This window comes from Delphinus delphis, chromosome 3 (assembly GCF_949987515.2).
Source record: "Delphinus delphis chromosome 3, mDelDel1.2, whole genome shotgun sequence".
NCBI lineage: Eukaryota > Metazoa > Chordata > Mammalia > Artiodactyla > Delphinidae > Delphinus > Delphinus delphis.
This window is the reverse complement of record NC_082685.1, coordinates 49,246,444-49,263,689: the sequence shown is the minus strand read 5'-3', so window position 1 is coordinate 49,263,689 and position 17,246 is coordinate 49,246,444. Positions and strand designations below refer to the sequence as shown.

The 17,246-nt window shown below is 39.8% G+C and overlaps 1 pseudogene; it reads left to right on the top strand.

Moving 5' to 3' along the window:
• The first annotated feature begins 840 nt into the window (after positions 1–840).
• LOC132422392 (eukaryotic translation initiation factor 3 subunit E pseudogene) lies at positions 841–13,717 on the top strand (annotated as a pseudogene).
• Positions 13,718–17,246: the final 3,529 nt, after the last annotated feature.

Sequence of the window (17,246 nt, the reverse complement as noted above, 5' to 3'; positions counted from 1 at the left end):
TTGAGTGAAGCTGGGTGCTGGTGTTGAGATGGAGATGTGTGAGAGATTTTCGCCATTTGATAGTACGGGGAGCTGGGAGGTCTCTTGTGGACCAGTGTCCTGAAGTTGGCTCTCCCACCTCAGAGGCACAGCACTGAGTCCTGGCTGCAGCACCAAGAGCCTTTCATCTACATGGCTCAGAATAAAAGGGAGAAAAAGAAGAAAGAAAGAAGGAAAGAAAGAAAGAAAGAAAGAAAGAAAGAAAGAAAGAAAGAAAGAAAGGAGGAAAGGAGGAAAGGAGGAAAGGAGGGAGGGAGGGAGGAGGGAAGGAGGAAAGAAAGAAAGAAGATAAAGTAAAATAAAATAAAGTAAGGTAAAATAAAATAAAGTTGTTAAAATAAAAAATAATTATTACAGGAAAAAAAAAATTTTTTAAGAAAAAGAAAAAGAAGTACGGATTGGACCCTAGGACAAATGGTGGAAGCAAAGCTATACAGACAAAATCTCACACAGAAGCATTCACATACAACTCACAAAAAGAGGAAAAGGGGAAAAAATCATAAATCTTGCTCTCAAAGTCCACCTCCTCAGTTTGGAATGATTGGTTGTCTATTCATGTATTCCACAGATGCAGGGTACATCAAGTTGACTGTGGAGCTTTAATCTGCTGCTTCTGAGGCTGCTGGGAGAGATTTCCCTTTCTCTTCTTTGTTCTCACAGCTCCCGTGGCTCAGCTTTGGATTTGGCCCCGCCTCTGCGTGTAGGGCACCAGAGGGCGTCTGCTCTTTGCTCAGACAGGATGGGGTTAAAGGAGCCGCTGCTTCGGGGGCTCTGGCTCACTCAGGCCGGGGGGAGGGAGGGATGCGGATGCAGGGCGACCCTGCGGCGGCAGAGGCCGGCGTGACGTTGTACCAGCCTGAGGCGTGCCGTGCGTTCTCCCGGGTAAGTTGTCCCTGGATCCCGGGACCCTGGCAGTGACGGGCTGCACAGGCTCCCTGGTAGGGGGGTGTGGATAGTGACCTGTGCTCGCACAGAGGCTTCTTGGTGGCGGCAGCAGCAGCCTTAGTGTCTCATGCCCGTCTCTGGGGTCCGCGCTTTTAGCTGGGGCTCGCGCCCGTCTCTGGAGCTCCTTTAAGCAGCACTCTTAATCCCCTCTCCTTGCGCACCAGGAAACAAAGCTGCCAACCCCAGTCCTCTCCCTGCGCTCCTACCGACACGCCCGGGCCTCAGCTCCCAGCCCGCCCGCCCCGGCGTGTGAGCAGACAAGCCTCTCGGGCTGGTGAGTGCCAGTCGGCACCGATCCTCTGTGCGGGAATCTCCCCGCTTTGCCCTCCGCACCCCTGTTGCTGTGCTATCCTCCGCGGCCCCGAAGCTTTCCCCGTCCGCCACCCGCAGTCTCCGCCCGCGAAGGGGCTTCCTAGTGTGTGGAAACCTTTCCTCCTTCACAGCTCCCTCCCACTGGTGCAGGTTCAGTCCCTATCCTTCTATCTCTGTTTATTCTTTTTTCTTTTGCCCTTCCCAGGTATGTGGGGAGCTTCTTGCCTTTTGGGAGGTCTGAGATCTTCTGCCAGCATTCAGTAGGTGTTCTGTAGGAGTTGTTCCACGTGTAGATGTATTTCTGGTGTATCTGGCACAAGGTGGCCATCCATGGTTTCACATCAACATGATCTCAGGCACAAACCTCCTTGATATTTCATTTTGTCTTTGGTCCCCGTGTTTTTGATGAGTATCCCAAGGGCATTCCAATTCTTTTTATTTATATACAAAAAGGAAAAAGGTAATCTGATAATTGGCATGCTCAAGGGCAGGTGGATTCACCAAACTCTTCTTTAAAGCCTTAAAGGTGATGTCACTGATTCTTATCATAAAATTGTGTTGGCATTCTTATTCTTCAGTAAAACACACAGAGGTTTAGCCATAAGAGAGAAATTTGGAATCCAGTTCCAGCAATAACCAACGAGCCTGAGAAAACTTCACAGTTGGTGCTTAGTTTGGGGGTTTGGGAGACTTAGAACACCATGCTATCTGGATCTAGGTGAAGTCCTTGTTCTGATAGCAGATGCCATAAATATAAAACCTAGGTTTGGGCAAACTGCAACTATTCCTTGGTGATCTTATGTCCTTTTAAGGCTAAAAGCTTTACAAAGTGGATACTGTCTCTGTGAGAAGGCTTGAGAATGAGAGTGAAGAAGTAAATCATCCACATATTACAAAAAGTAGAACCTCTAGGGAACTTTATTTCATCCAGATCAGCCTTCAGGATTGGTGAGAAATAAGGACTCTCAGTAAAACCCTGAGGTGTTACTGTCCAGGTGAATTGTTTTTCTTCCCAAGTGAAGGCAAAAAGGTATTGACTACCTTCATCAACTGGAATACTAAAGAATGCACTGCATACATCAATTATAGTAAGGAATTTTCTTCCAGTGGGAATGGATGTTAATAACATATGAAGGTTAGGAACAACAGGGTATCAAGGGATAACAATGTTTATAGCTCAGAGGTCCTGAACAAACCTGCACTCCTGGCCCTTAGGTTTTCTCACTGTTGTGGGAGTATTACAGGGACTAGTACCAAGGATAATGAGGTCTTGAGCCTTATAATCTTCTACTATGGGCTTTATGCTTTGAAGGGCTTCTCAACTCATAGGGCATTGATTCATTCTGGGGAGAGCTTTTGAGGGATCTATCTGAATCTTGATGGGAGATGTGCTATGAATTTTGCCGATATCAGTTGGAGATTTTGCCCATAAGAAAGGTAGTTGTTGATTCAATAGAGACACGTGGTCAGTGTTTCCAGAATGAGCTCTAGTATAGTCAGAAATGGAGAAAATAAAGACGTAAAAGCATCATTTAATTCATCTGGTTGGCTGCTTTGATTTTTTACTGTCAAATTCTAGACTTATTTTCCCTGTTTGGGAGAAAGAAATTCCAGCATGATATTTCTCTAAGAAGTCTTTGCCTATAAATGGATAAGGGCAGCAGGACTAAAGAGAGAAGGGTATGTATCTCTCAAGGGACCTAAACAAAAGACAACAGGTTCATGGACAGGAACCTCTTAAGGTTCATTAGAGATCCTCTGTATTTGAGTTATTTTAGTACTCCAAGGCAGGGGCTGCTTTATTATAGTGGGGTTGAGCACCAAGAGTGTGGCTTTGGTGTCAATTAGAACTGGAAGAGATTCATCCCTAATCTGGAAAAATGTTTCTCCAAGCTGATGAATAGAAGGGAATGGGGAAAGCCCTGTCATTTAAAACTGGGAGGATGTTAGAAAGGCTGAAGGCACCTGAAGTGCTTAAACTTGTAACAATCTTTTTTTCCATTGTTCTGGCTCTTTGCAATAATAGCAGAAACCAAGAGGGTTTTGATATTTTTTAGGGACCTTCATTTGCTGAAGTTGAAGGTTAAGAATTTTATCTGTCCTGATGGATGCATAAAGAAGGTGTGGTATATATATACACACACACGCATATTTAATATATATACATATACAATATGTATATATAATTTATAATATATGTAATAATACATATAATATGTATACTATATATAATGAAATACTACTCAGCCATAAAAAAGAATGAAATACTGTCATTTGCAGCAACATGGATGAACCTGGAGATTATCATACTAAGTGAAGTAAGTCAGACAAAGAAAGACAAATACCGTATGATATCACTTACATGTGGAATCCAAAATATGATACAAACAACTTATTTACAAAACGGAAACAGACTCACAGACATAGAGAACAAACTTATGGTTACCAAAGGGGAAAAGGGGGGATAAATTAGGAGTTTGGGATTAGTAGATATAAACTACTCTATATAAAATAGGTAAACAACAAGGTCCTACCGTATAGCACAGGGAACTATGTTTGATAACTTGTAATAACCTATAATGAAAAAGAGTATATATATATACATATATGTATAACTTAATCACTTTGCTCTATGCTAGAAACTGACACAACATTGTAAATCAGCTATACTTCAATTTAAAAAAATCCTAAAAAGAAAATAGAGAATTTTAGCTGTCTTCCTTTGAGGTGATTCATCCACAGTGAGAGAGACCTGGTCTGTCATATTAACTAAATCTGGAGTGGACATAGTTTCCCATTCCATCCTGGTTCTTTTTACTAGAAGTGCAAGGTCCTGGTTCAGCCCATGAATAACCCATTTTGACGTAAAGTTTAAAGCTACCTGGGTGCATGACTCTTTTTGAATTATGTTTTTCTCAGGGTATATGCCCAGTAGTGGGATTGCTGGGTCACATGGTAGTTCTATTTGTAGTTTTTTAAGGAACCTCCATACTGTTCTCCACAGTGGCTGTATCAATTTACATTCCCACCAACAGTGCAAGAGGGTTCCCTTTTCTCCACACCCTCTCCAGCATTTATTGTTTCTAGATTTTTTGATGATGGCCATTCTGACTGGTGTGAGATGATATCTCATTGTACTTTTGATTTGCATTTCTCTAATGATTAATGAAGTTGAGCATTCTTTCATGTGTTTGTTGGCAGTCTGTATATCTTCTTTGGAGAAATGTCTGTTTAGGTCTTCTGCCCATTTTTGGATTGGGTTGTTTGTTTTTTTGTTATTGAGCTGTATGAGCTGCTCATTGCAGCTCTATTTACAATAGCCCGGAGATGGAAACAACCTAAGTGTCCATCATTGGATGAATGGATAAAGAAGATGTGGCACATATATACAATGGAATATTACTCAGCCATCAAAAGAAACGAAATTGAGCTATTTGTAATGAGGTGGATAGACCTAGAGTCTGTCATACAGAGTGAAGTAAGTCAGAAAGAGAAAGACAAATACCGTATGCCAACACATATATATGGAATTTAAGGGGAAAAAAATGTCATGAAGAACCTAGGGGTAAGACAGGAATAAAGACACAGATCTCCTAGAGAATGGACTTGAGGATATGGGGAGGGGGAAGGGTAAGCTGTGACAAAGCGAGAGAGAGGCATGGATATACATACACTACCAAATGTAAGGTAGCTAGCTAGTGGGAAGCAGCCGCATAGCACAGGGAGATCAGCTCGGTGCTTTGTGACCGCCTGGAGGGGTGGGATAGGGAGGGTGGGAGGGAGGGAGACACAAGAGGGAAGAGATATGGGAACATATGTATATGTATAACTGATTCACTTTGTTATAAAGCAGAAACTAACACACCATTGTAAAGCAATTATACTCTAATAAAGGTGTAAAAAAAATAAAATAAAAGTCATCACCAAACTCAAAAAAAATAAAAATAAAAAAAGTAAAAGCTACCTGGGTGGAATCAACATCTGAAGGAAGACCAGAATTTTCTTTAAAAATAATCTGAAGTTCATTGTAATAGTCACGACAAGATTCATCAGAATTTATGTGCAATCCTGAATTTTGTACCAGTCAGTAGGCTTTGGAAACACCCTAAAAATTACTGGATGAAGTCTCCCACCCATTGCCTGAGCCTAATCGTATGATAAGTTAGCAGGCTGGTCTCCCAGTTGTAATTTTAGAGACTTTTCAGAGTGTTCCCAGTTAGTGATTTTCATCCAATGCTGTCTGGCCTTCATTGACAAGCATATGAACTAGCTGACATAAGTCAGAAACTAGGTTGATAGGTCTGAATGACTGCATTAAATTCCTCAGCAAATCGGCGAGGATCTTCAGTTGCTTTGGGAAGATCTTTGTGGCTTACAGTTTAGCTTTAGTCCAGGAAATATAAGAAATTAAGGGTTAGTCTCTGGATCCTCAGAAAGCTTAATTTTTAAAGGGACACATTCTGATAAGTTCAGAGGCAAAGGAAGTGAGGTCAGTTTCTGAGAAAAAAGGAAGTTCAGTGAGAGAATTCGATGGGGGAACTGAGGGTATAGGGCTGTAGGTGGCCTAGAAAGAAAGGAGGAGGATGGCGCCAGAGGCAGGGCTTGGGCACAAGGAATGGAGGGAGAGACACGACGGCCCTGGAGAAAGAACCAGGGGCGAAGGAGCCAAGGAGGAAGGCCCTGTGGCTTTTGGGGCCATTTTCACTTTCTTTAATCCTTTCTTTGCATCAGTTAATCTTAAAATCTTATTTTGCAGAAAGGCAATTTTAGCCTTCTGATAAAGTTTGGAATCCTCAAAATACAAATCGAAATAGACATTCTATTTAGTTTGAGACATTTTAGAACTATGGTAGTCCAGTTTATTTTTAAGAAGAGTAAGTTTGGGGATTTCAAAATTCCTCTTAATGGCCACTGATATTCTAAATTGCCTTTGGTTATGTTGGCTTCTTTAGTTAGAAATGCACTTGAGGAAAGACCGTGGTTTTTAAACATAAAATCAGCTCAAATCCCTGTAGGGGAGTGCCCTCAAAATACTTAGATAACTGCAGTCCCATTCTCATAATTTTTCCTCCAGAAAAAGAATAATTTTCTTTTTATTAATTTCTTTTATGATTTATTATTATTTTATTTATTATTATTCTGAAAATTATTTCAGAATAATTTTCAAACCACCTAAACAGTTTTCAGCTCAAACAGCTTATAGCTCAAACAGTTCAGATATCTCTACCAACCTGTAGGCCTAATACCAGCCATTTCTAAGAGAACAGTCTGGTCCTAGAGGAACCTAGCTGAAGCCTTCTCAGCTCAGTTCCCATAGAACAGCCCTCATTCCAAATATATATATATATATATATATATATATATATATATATATATATATATATTCCAAATATATATATATATATATATTCCAAATATATATATATATATATATATATATATATATATATATATATATTCCAAATATATATGGCCAAAGGCTGAACCAGTCCCAACTGGAACAATCTGATTTCAAATCAGATCGAAGTGCTAAATGAGCACTCGCAGATAGAACAAGGCCTTAACTAGAAAAGTTGAAACCTTCAAACAGATCTCAAACAAACCCTAGAGAACTTCAAGATCCAAAGAGCGGGGAAGCTTGGATCCAGGAGAAAGACATACATTTGAACTCCGCGGTCAGGGAGAAAATCAATGAGCAACAATGGGCTCAGTGTGGGTACTGCACCTGTTTCTCACCAGCTCTGGAGTCATTGGGGGGTCTCCTCTAAATTCCTGTATGTGCCACCAAAATGTTGACCTAAAATAAACAGACGGCCAGCTATTTCTCCAGTAAAAATGGACTTACTTGGGATTAGAATTGCAATTTGGGGCCTGCAACCATGGCTAGCTAGCCACATGCAAGTCCCTACACAGCAAGGAGAGAAGAACTCTTTTATAGAGGGGAAAAGGAAGTTGGGAGGGCCGTAGTAAACAAAGAGTCCATGGATTTTCATTGACTGAGTTGTTGCCAGGAAAGAAGAGTCTTTCTACTTTGTGTTGGTCTCTGCTATTGTTGCGGGGCACGAGAGCTCCCCCTTCTGGTCTCCCAACTCCATTCAATTGAGGTTTTAGTTTATTAATTTTTTACACCTTTGACACATAAAAGTTTTTCATTTTGACGAAGACTAATTTAATGTTTGTTTTGTGGCTTATGCCTCCAATTCTAACTTTTGAGGGGAGGTGACTTTGCTTAGTTCAATCATAGGGGAAGCTACGATGCTTAGGTGTGTGGGATTCCATTCATTGATAAGTGGTGGCAGAAGCACTTAGGAGAGAAGGTTAACTGATGTACCCAGTGTTACACAGCTAGTAAAGAGCAGAGTTGAGACTTATACCTGATGTTAAAACCAGTAATCTTACCTTAAAAATCTCTCCAAATGGGCTTCTCTGGTGGCGCAGTGGTTGAGAGTCCACCTGCCCATTCAGGGAATACGGGTTCATGCCCCGGTCCGGGAAGATCCCACATGCCGCGGAGTGGCTAGGCCCCTGAGCCATGGCTGCTGAGCCTGCGCGTCCGGAGCCTGTGCTCCGCAATGGGAGAGGCCACAACAAAATGAGAGGCCTGCATACCGCAAAAAGAAAAAAAAAAAAATCTCTCCAAATAACCTTTGGCTATCTAAGCTAATAAAGGAACTGAATGTGAGAAAATAAATAAAACCAGTAATCTTCACTTCTCTAATTATGCAGAGAAGAAATTATTATGGTGAACTCAAGATGATCAACTTTTTCTCAAAGAGTGGGTAGCATTTTGATAAAGAGGAGGAAGGAAGAACTTTTCTTTGTAAGGGATTCTTGTTTGTAGAAGACTTATTTGAATAGAGCAGATCAGTATGAAAAAGGAATGACAAACCCTGTCACTACCTCAAGTTCTTTGTTCCATGCATTTCACCCTGATGCCTTAGGCCTTATTAGATGTCCCCAATACTTAGCAGGGTTGCTGTTATCACTAATTATGGACACAAGACAGTGCTAAAAGATCTCTCTTCTGGTTCTTTAGGCCCAGGTGTAGAACGTTCTCTTTCCTTTAATGCTCATTCCATTTTCAGAAAAGAACTTTGATTACAAAACTCAGGAAAAACTTAATAGAAATAATGAAAGTACAGCATAATATCAAATGTTTAGATTTCAAGGTTAACTGAAGTATAGTTCCAGTGTCGCTGATGATTTTGTACAATTTTAGATGAATGTAATAGAATTTCAAAGCTAGAAAGAACATTTGAGATTACCTTTCCTTTTTTCTATCCTGCTCCCCTGCTCCCCCCCTTCCTTCCTTCCTTCCTCCTTCCAGGGACACTTTGTTAAACAGAATCTTTTCAGTTTGGAAAAAATAAGCAAAATATAAGCAGAATTGTTCTTCTTGAAATGGAGGTAGGATGCTGAAGCCCAGTCTCTGATCTTACCTTTGCCACCATGGCAGGCCCGGAGGCATGTCTGTTAACCCCAAGGTGCCACATAAAAGGGTTTGGAAAATCATTGCTGAAAGTCAGGTGGTTGGCAAACTGCATTCTTGAATCAAAGCCTGCCCCCTACCTGTTTTTGCACAGCCTGTGAGTTAGTTTTTACATTTTTTAATAACAGGGAAAAAGTCAAAAGAAGAATATTTTATAATGCATGAAAATTATATGAAATTCAGTTTCAGTGTCCATAAATAAAGTTTTATTGGAACACAGTGATGTTCATTCATATATATATTGCCGAAGGCTGTTTTTAATGCAATAATTTCAGAGTTGAGTAGTTGCAATGGACACTGTATCTCAGTTTCTTTAATAGATGTAAAATAATATAAGGTAATAATTATAATAAAGTATTATTAGATTTGAACAGATATGATATAATATGTATAACATAATAGCACAAAAAGGGGAAAGAGGGAATAGAGCTATATAGGAGTAACATTTCTATCTCACTTTGATTACATTAGTATAAATCTGAAGTAAGTTGTGATAAATTAAAATGTATATAGTAAGCCCTAGAGCAACCACTAAACAAACAACAAAAGAAACCCTAAAAGTGGTAAAAAAAAAAAAAACATAAAGGAACTAAAATGTTACACTACCAAACATTTACTTAATGCAAAAGAAAGCAGTAAAGTAAGACTATAGGAACAAAAGGATATAAACAAATAGAAAAAAAATAACTCATATAAATTCAACTATATCAATAATAACATTAAATGTGAATGGATTAAACAATCCAGTCAAAAGGCAGAGATGTCAGACTGGATTAGAAAACAAGATCTAACTACATTCTGTCTACAGGAGACACCTTTAGATTCAAAGATATGAATAGGTTAAAAGTAAAAGGATGGAAAAAGATGTAATATGCAAACAGCAACCATAAAAGCTGGAGTGGCTATACTAATATCAGACAAAATAGTCTTTAGGACAGCGTATATATGGATTACAAAGCCTGAAGTGTTTACTATCTGGTCCTTTACAGAAAAAATTTGCTAACTCCTGTTCTAGATGCTTATGATGACCCACTGGGATACAGGAAAATATATTAAGGTTTTGACTACATTTTAGAAGTCTAATTATTTAGAAATATTTTGTATTATGTTTTATACTATATATTATATATTGGGGTTGAATGTATATTCTTTATAAATAAATAAAATAGACATAATTTCATGTGCATGTGCAGAAATGTTTTTCTGATCAAAGTGTGTAATCAAGTACTTTTGGAAACCACTCTAGTCTAACTGTATTGTTTTACTTGTGGGAAAAATAAAATCCAGAGTGATGAAACGATTGTTCAAAATCCCAGAGCAAGTTATTGGCAGATAAGCTACGGGCTCCTTGCCCCTTTCACTGCCTACCCCATCTTTTGCTGTCCTCCAGCTTGGGGTTTCTGAAGTAAGGCTCACCTGTGGTGACTTCAGATTCTCTCTAGCACTAGACCTACTACTATGTAATACATTCACAAGCCTTTTTCCTAGTCTTTTTATGAACCTTGGTATGTGCTGGCCATGTGAGTGCTCTTTGGGCTGAAGCAAGAGATTGAGGCATACCCTAAATTCATCCCAAATGTCTTCCCTGAGCTTGTACGTATCTTGTAGACAGATGAAGTAGAAATCTGCACACATGCTGCATCGTACAAATATCCTTTGCTTTAGGAATGTGGTGTCAGGAACAAGATCAGAAATGTTTCTGTAGTTGACTTTGGACTTCACTAATTGGGATGATGCAGCTTATTTAGGAAAGTCACAAGTCAAGAGGGACACACACACACACAAAATTGTGCACATTCAAAACGAGGTCCAGGATAATGAAAAATAAGAAACACCGTGTCTGTGAAGAAGAGTAGAATAAACTGGGTGGTAACTTAGCTCAGAAATGACTCAGGTGCCCAAATAATTATCTTCAAGTATCTTAATGACTGTCCTGGAAAAGGAGGAACTTAGCTGTTTCATAAGCCCAGATCTAGGACCTATGGTAGAATTTGCTGGGATTTAGGCTTGGGTTCACTAGCTAGAGATGTCCAATGATGAACTGGGTGTCGTATAGACTTTGACATCAGAGAGAAGTGAGAATAATTCCTGGCTTCATCTCTTGCCTGTTTGACCCTGGGGATTATGGTTATGGAGAAGAATAATATATTGCAATATTGTATGTATAGACCTCTTTTTTCCCTCTCCTACATGTCCTTGAACCTCATGCAGCCAACTGCCAGTTTATACTGTCAGGATTTTGAAATTCAAGGCTGAGAGAATAGTTTGAGAAAAGGAATTTTGAGTCTGGCTTTTAGAATCTAAGGCCAGAATGTCTGGAAGGAAGTAGAACACAAAGTATATGCTGAAATAGTAGGTTTGGAAATATAAAGTAGGAGTCACACAGCACTGCCCACTAAGACCAAATAAAAATTCCATGGGCTGGAAGTTAATGTGTGGAGGAAAGACAATGTTGAGGGAGGAGATTGGTGGAGCCTAGCCTGCCTGGGACTCAACACGCCTAAGGGAACCGGGGGGAGAGCTGTGGAACTGGCACTAAGACTCATCAACTACCAATAGAGAGACACCATCTATCACAAGGTGGGAGTCAGCTCATTAATGGATATCATGGGATCACATTAGGCATTTGGACCAGTGTCGTAAATCATCAATGCCATACAGCTGTCCTCATTACATCTTGAAAAGACCTCCTAATGAAACACTAGCAGAGTGCTGGTCTTTGTCCTATGAGAGTTGCAGCTCTTTGGGACCAAAACTTTGCTCAGCTCTATTTTACCTTCCCTGTGTGGAAACAACTCTTATTCACTAGGTATATTCTAAGGTGTTGCTTTGATGACAGGATGTCTCCTGAACACCTGTAGGAGGAGAGATCATGTGGAAGGGAATCCTCACATCGGTACCTTGGTAGGAATGAATAGAACTGGTTTGAGATCCTGTCTGCTCCAACCCAGTTGCATTAAAAACAGCAATTCCAGTTACATGTTAACGATACTTTTGACTTTCCATGTGGTTACAATTAACTTTCCTAGACCTTTTTTGCTGTTGTTGTAAATTATAACATTAATAATTATTTTATAAGGTTGCTCTGAAGTTAAATGAGATAATGCATAAGAATATTAGCACACTGATTGTCTTAGGATATGTTCAATAAATGGAAGTTGTTAGTAATATTCAAGAGGTGATGAGATCATAATCCCTTTAAGTGTTCTTATGAAACTGAGTGACCACTTGGTGTTCATGTGGTAAGGACATTAACATTTCTGAATGTGATAGTGGTCTCAGAGACCCATTTGTCAGTTCAGATCCAGTGTTTCTCTACCTGCTGTGCATGGGCTAGTACAGACTGGCTGTATAGCATAGCCTCGGATAGTGTTAAAATATACATAAGTCTGGGCCCAAATGCAGATAATCTGAGTGAGTAGATTTAGAGAAAGGCTCAAGATTCTGTGTTATTGACAAGCTGTTTCCCTCTGGAGGCTCTAGGAGAGAATCCATTTCCTTGCCTTCTTCAGGTTTTAGAGGCTACCCACATTCTTTGGTTCACTGCCCTACATCACTCCAACTTTTCCATGCATTGACAAAGCTCCCTTTCTGACTCTGACCCTCCTACCTCCTTGTTATAAGCACCCTTATAATTACATTGGATCCTCCAGGATATTGCAGGGTTATCTTTTCATCTCAAGATTCTAAACTTAATCATATCTGCAAAGTCTCTTTTGCCGTGTAAAGCAACATATTCACAGATTCTAGGGATTAGGATGTAGGTACGTTTGGGGGGTCATTATCCTGAAAATCATAGAGGATAACGTTTTTTTGGACTGTCAGCTACACGAGAAATCCCTAGATGACTTCATTCATTCCCACCTAGTAAGTCCATGTGTTGGGGGATTTTTCTTCTACACTACCACCCCTCTAAGTGTCTATTTCTTTGGTATACAAGTGTCCCAGCAGGCTGATTTAGACTTGACAATTCTATATTTAGATACACCCTAAAGTTATGCAAAATTCCAATATAAATGTGGAAACTACTCTGGAGCAGCAGAATATCTTTACTTCTTTAGAGTGTTGGTTCCCACAATGGACAGAAATGCTTTGAGTTCACTCTGGGGAAAACTGGTCTCTGAAATCTTAATGCAGAATTGGAATGCAGCCATGGAAGACCTTATGTAGCTAAAAGAGACCATAGATAATAATTCTGTGAGTTTGCCACTCTAGTCTCTTCAGCAGCAAACATGCTCATTCATTAGTCTCTATGTTTTCTTCAATCACCCCAAAGGACGTGATAACATTATTGATCTCTTCCTCTACCAGCCACAGTACCTTAATGTAATTCAGATGATGTGTCCACATATTCTCGGCTATTTGACCACAGCAGTCATAACAAACAAAGATGTTTGAAAACGCCGGCACGTGCTAAATGATCTGGTCAAAGTTATTCAATAGGAGTCTTACACATATAAAAAACCCATTACAGAGTTCGTTGAGTGCTTATATGTTAATTTTGACTTTTATGGGGCTCAGAAAAAGCTGAAGGACTATGAATCAGTGCTAGTGAATGATTTCTTCTCGGTGGCTTGTCCGGAGGAGTCCATTGAAAATACCCGTCTCTTTGTATTTGAGACTTTTTGTTGCATTCATCAGTGTATCAGCATTAACATGTTGGCAGATAAACTGATCGTGACTCCAGAAGAAGCTGAAAGGTGGATTGTAAATTTGATTAGAAATGCAAGACTGGATGCCGAGATTGATTCTAAATTAGGTCATGTGGTTATGGGTGACAGTGTAGTCTCATCCTATCAGCAAGTGATTGAAAAGGCCAAAAGCCTTTCATTTAGAAGCCAGATATTGGTCATGAATATTGAGAAGAAACATAATCAGAATGGTAGGTCAGAGGCTCTTAACTGGGCAACTCAGGACTTTGGCTTCTACTGAAGAACTGTACAGAAAAAATATAAAAACTATAAAAGAAAGGTGAAATAATAAAACCATTATATAAACGTGAAGCATTTTGGAAACAACATAATGAGTATAAATTTTGGAGAATTTGAACAAAATTGGCTGTTTTTCATTAAAACAAAATACTTGACAGTTCTAGGTAGGGTATGCTGGATGGGAACAGAACAATCTTAAGGGTCAAGGTATAAATGGCTATCACTCCTGCTTGATGAGCAGTGTGCCAGATGCTAACTTCCGTCAAAGGAAGGAACTCATCATAGCTCCTCAGTCCAGGCAGCATATAAGACTTCATGTTTGAAGGCAGTATCTTCTGTCCCTGGGCCCTAGCTACATATGATCATGCTCTGATGGAGACTGGCCTTTCCCTGGATATTGACTCAATACTGTTCTTATGGTCCCTCTGGCGACGTCTCCTCATTCTTTGTCCAACTGTCTTCTAAGTCTCTCTTATCTTTTTCTTCTCAGCCTTGGGAACCCATCCTTTGCCTTAAGGTAATTTTTCTCTTATCATTTATATCATCATCATATCATATATTCTCTCAAAATCTCATGTGTCTATAGCTGAGTCATAATATGTAGGTTGCTAAACTCAAAACCGGCAACCAACTCTCTTTGCTTTCTTCTGTCAGTTCACCTCCAAGGCAATTATGGAGAATGCTTAGCTGATTGAATGTGGGAAGGAACAAGGAATGAAGCAAATTCTGGAAACAAACAATTAATATTTCAAAATATTATCCATCTTCATAATTTTTAATATTTGTTCCAACATTGAAGTTCAAAGGTACGATTCCTAAGTCCAAGGCTAGTGCTCATTTCTACTAAACCACACCCCGTTGTGTTGCCTTTACCTCATTCATTTCAATAACTTTTTCAACAACTCCAAGACCTTGGATTTCCAAATTGGCATATTTCCCCTTCACCAGGATACCTCCCACTCTTTCTAAATCCCCATTCTCACTGTGGTGAGAGCATCCTGCTTTCTAGCTCCTGGGAAAGGCTGAATAACAAGAGATCTGCACCACCCTCTCTTAAGCTGCTGGTCTGCCTTTTCACAATTTCAGCCAACTGTCTCTGACTCAGCTCTCTGCCAAGCAAAGGACTTGTAGAAAACATCTCCTACTCCTTCTCTTCTTCCAAGGAGTACAGGATTAGCAGATTAGCATGTAGTACACCTCAGCACAGGGCAGCTCCTTTTCAGTTTGTTTGTCTGGTATTAAAAGGGCATGACAACTAGCTTAAGGTCTGAATGAGTTCTTTCCCACAAATACCTGCCCACCCTCTAATACCCAGGTACACAGCAAGAATGTGGACTCTGCTGGCCGTTCGACTGGTCCAGCTTCCTTAATGCAAGTGGCTGCTTGTCTAACTCTGTCTCATCATTCCAGCTCTTTTCTTTCAATATTATAATGAAATAATCTGTACAGAGAGGCAGCCAAGATTAGTGTGTAAGTTACTCTGTGTTTGCATCAGAAAAAATGTGGATGGAGTCCCAGTTCTGCTACTTACTAATTATGTGACCTTGGGCAAGTTATTTAACTTCCTCAATCTTCTGTCTGCTCCTCTGTAAAATGAGACTGAAGACACCCACATCACTGGATTGCTAAAAGGATTAAATAAAATAAAACTAGGTAAAACACTTAATGTCATACCTGGTACATGTTGCTCCATAAATGGCAGTCATAGTTATATTTTATTTTATTTAATAAAGATGTGCTGAAAAATACCACGCTTGGTACTATGGAAGTAGGAAAAGGAGACATGGTCCCTGTCCGCAAAGAACATTGCAGACTAATGGGAGAGAGAAAATACCAAAGTAAGCAAAGGGAATGGGTGAAGGAGTGGTAAAGTTATGGGGAAAGAACTGAATGAAGATGAAGTTAGACCTACGCAGCATGGAGGAGGGTCCAGAGGGAAACTCCATTGCAAAGGTGTGGGAAAGGCCGCCTTGACATACAGTTCCATCCTGCGGGCAACAGCCTTTCCCCATGTTTCTGAGATTCTCTTATTCAGTAGTGCCATATCATGACCATGAACATGTATGCCTCTATTATGCTGTACTTTTTGGATACCCATGGGTGAGTTAGGGGTCTCTAGGAAAATGAACAAAGAAGCGTTTCTTTCTTCCTCATCCACCTGTCTTTCCCTTACACCACTGTGATTGTCTGGGTCATCTTTAGAAAGCTTAGTTTTTGTTTTTTTTTGACTGGATGGCAGTTCAATCACAGGTAATTTCCTGGGCAGATTTTAGCCATCTCTAACATTTAAAATGAAAATGAACTGCAGTGTATGTATGCCAAACTGAATGCATGTATGCCTTCTCTACACTAGATAAAGCATGCAGCTTGTCTGAATGCCTGACCAGATTGTCATCACATGTGTGGGCTGAATAGTACCTTGGGAATTGGCTGGGTCATTCTTCAACTGACTTGCCCAAAAGTTACAAAATTCTCCTGCTCCCCAAATGTCATAAGGAGGTAGTAGAGTACTATAAAGAGGCTCAGAGCACCTGTATTCTAGTGTTAACCCAACGGTGATAATTGTATGTAACATCAGGCAAATATTCTTGATTTCTTTCTCAATAAGCAAAGTAGGTGAAATAACTCCTGCTGATGGCTCTGTAGAGCACGAATGTAATTTTCTTTTCAGAATCGGATACTTCTTATAAAATGGTAAGAAATGATAACTTCTGCTTGAATCACTTTACCCTGTTGTTGTGGAAATCAGACTATAGAAAGGAAAACATTGTATATATGTACATCTTCTTTATCCGGTCCTCTGTCAATGGGCATTTAGGTTGTTTCCATGTCTTGGCTATTGTGAATTGTGCTGCTATGAGCATAGGGGTGCATGTATCTTTTTTAATTATAGTTTTGTCCGGATATATGCCCAGGAGTAGGATTGCTGGATCATATGGTAGTTCTATTTTTAGTTTTCTGAGGAACCTCCATACTGTTCTCCATAGTGGCTGCACCAATTTACATTCCCACCAGGCTTATAGGACCGTTCGCTTTCCTCCACACCCTCTCCAGCATTTGTTAGTTGTAGACTTTTTAATGATGGTCATCATTTGCTGTACAGCAGTAATTAACACAACATTGTAAATCAACTATACTTCAAGAAAAAAAAGAAAGGAAAACATTTTGGCAACTTTGTTTCTAAGGCTGGCTTTTAAGTGTCTGAAAAGATTAACTATGTTCCCATTAAGATTTCTATAGGTTGGTCATTTCCTGTTCTTCCCGCCTTGCATGACAAGAATTCTAGGTGTCTGATTTCCCTCCTAAGTTGGTCCCTCTAGGCTGGTGAATTGGTTGTTATCATCCACCACATATACATCTATCAGATCATTCATCAGCCTCAGGTCTGCAATTGTAGTTGAGAGAAAATAGGAAATGAACTCTCTTCCGAGATTTGAATTTCTCAGAACAAGGCATTTTGTAAATATGATAACCACATTTCAATGTTCTTAAGTCATTCTAATGACTTCTCCTCGCACTTGGAATAAAAC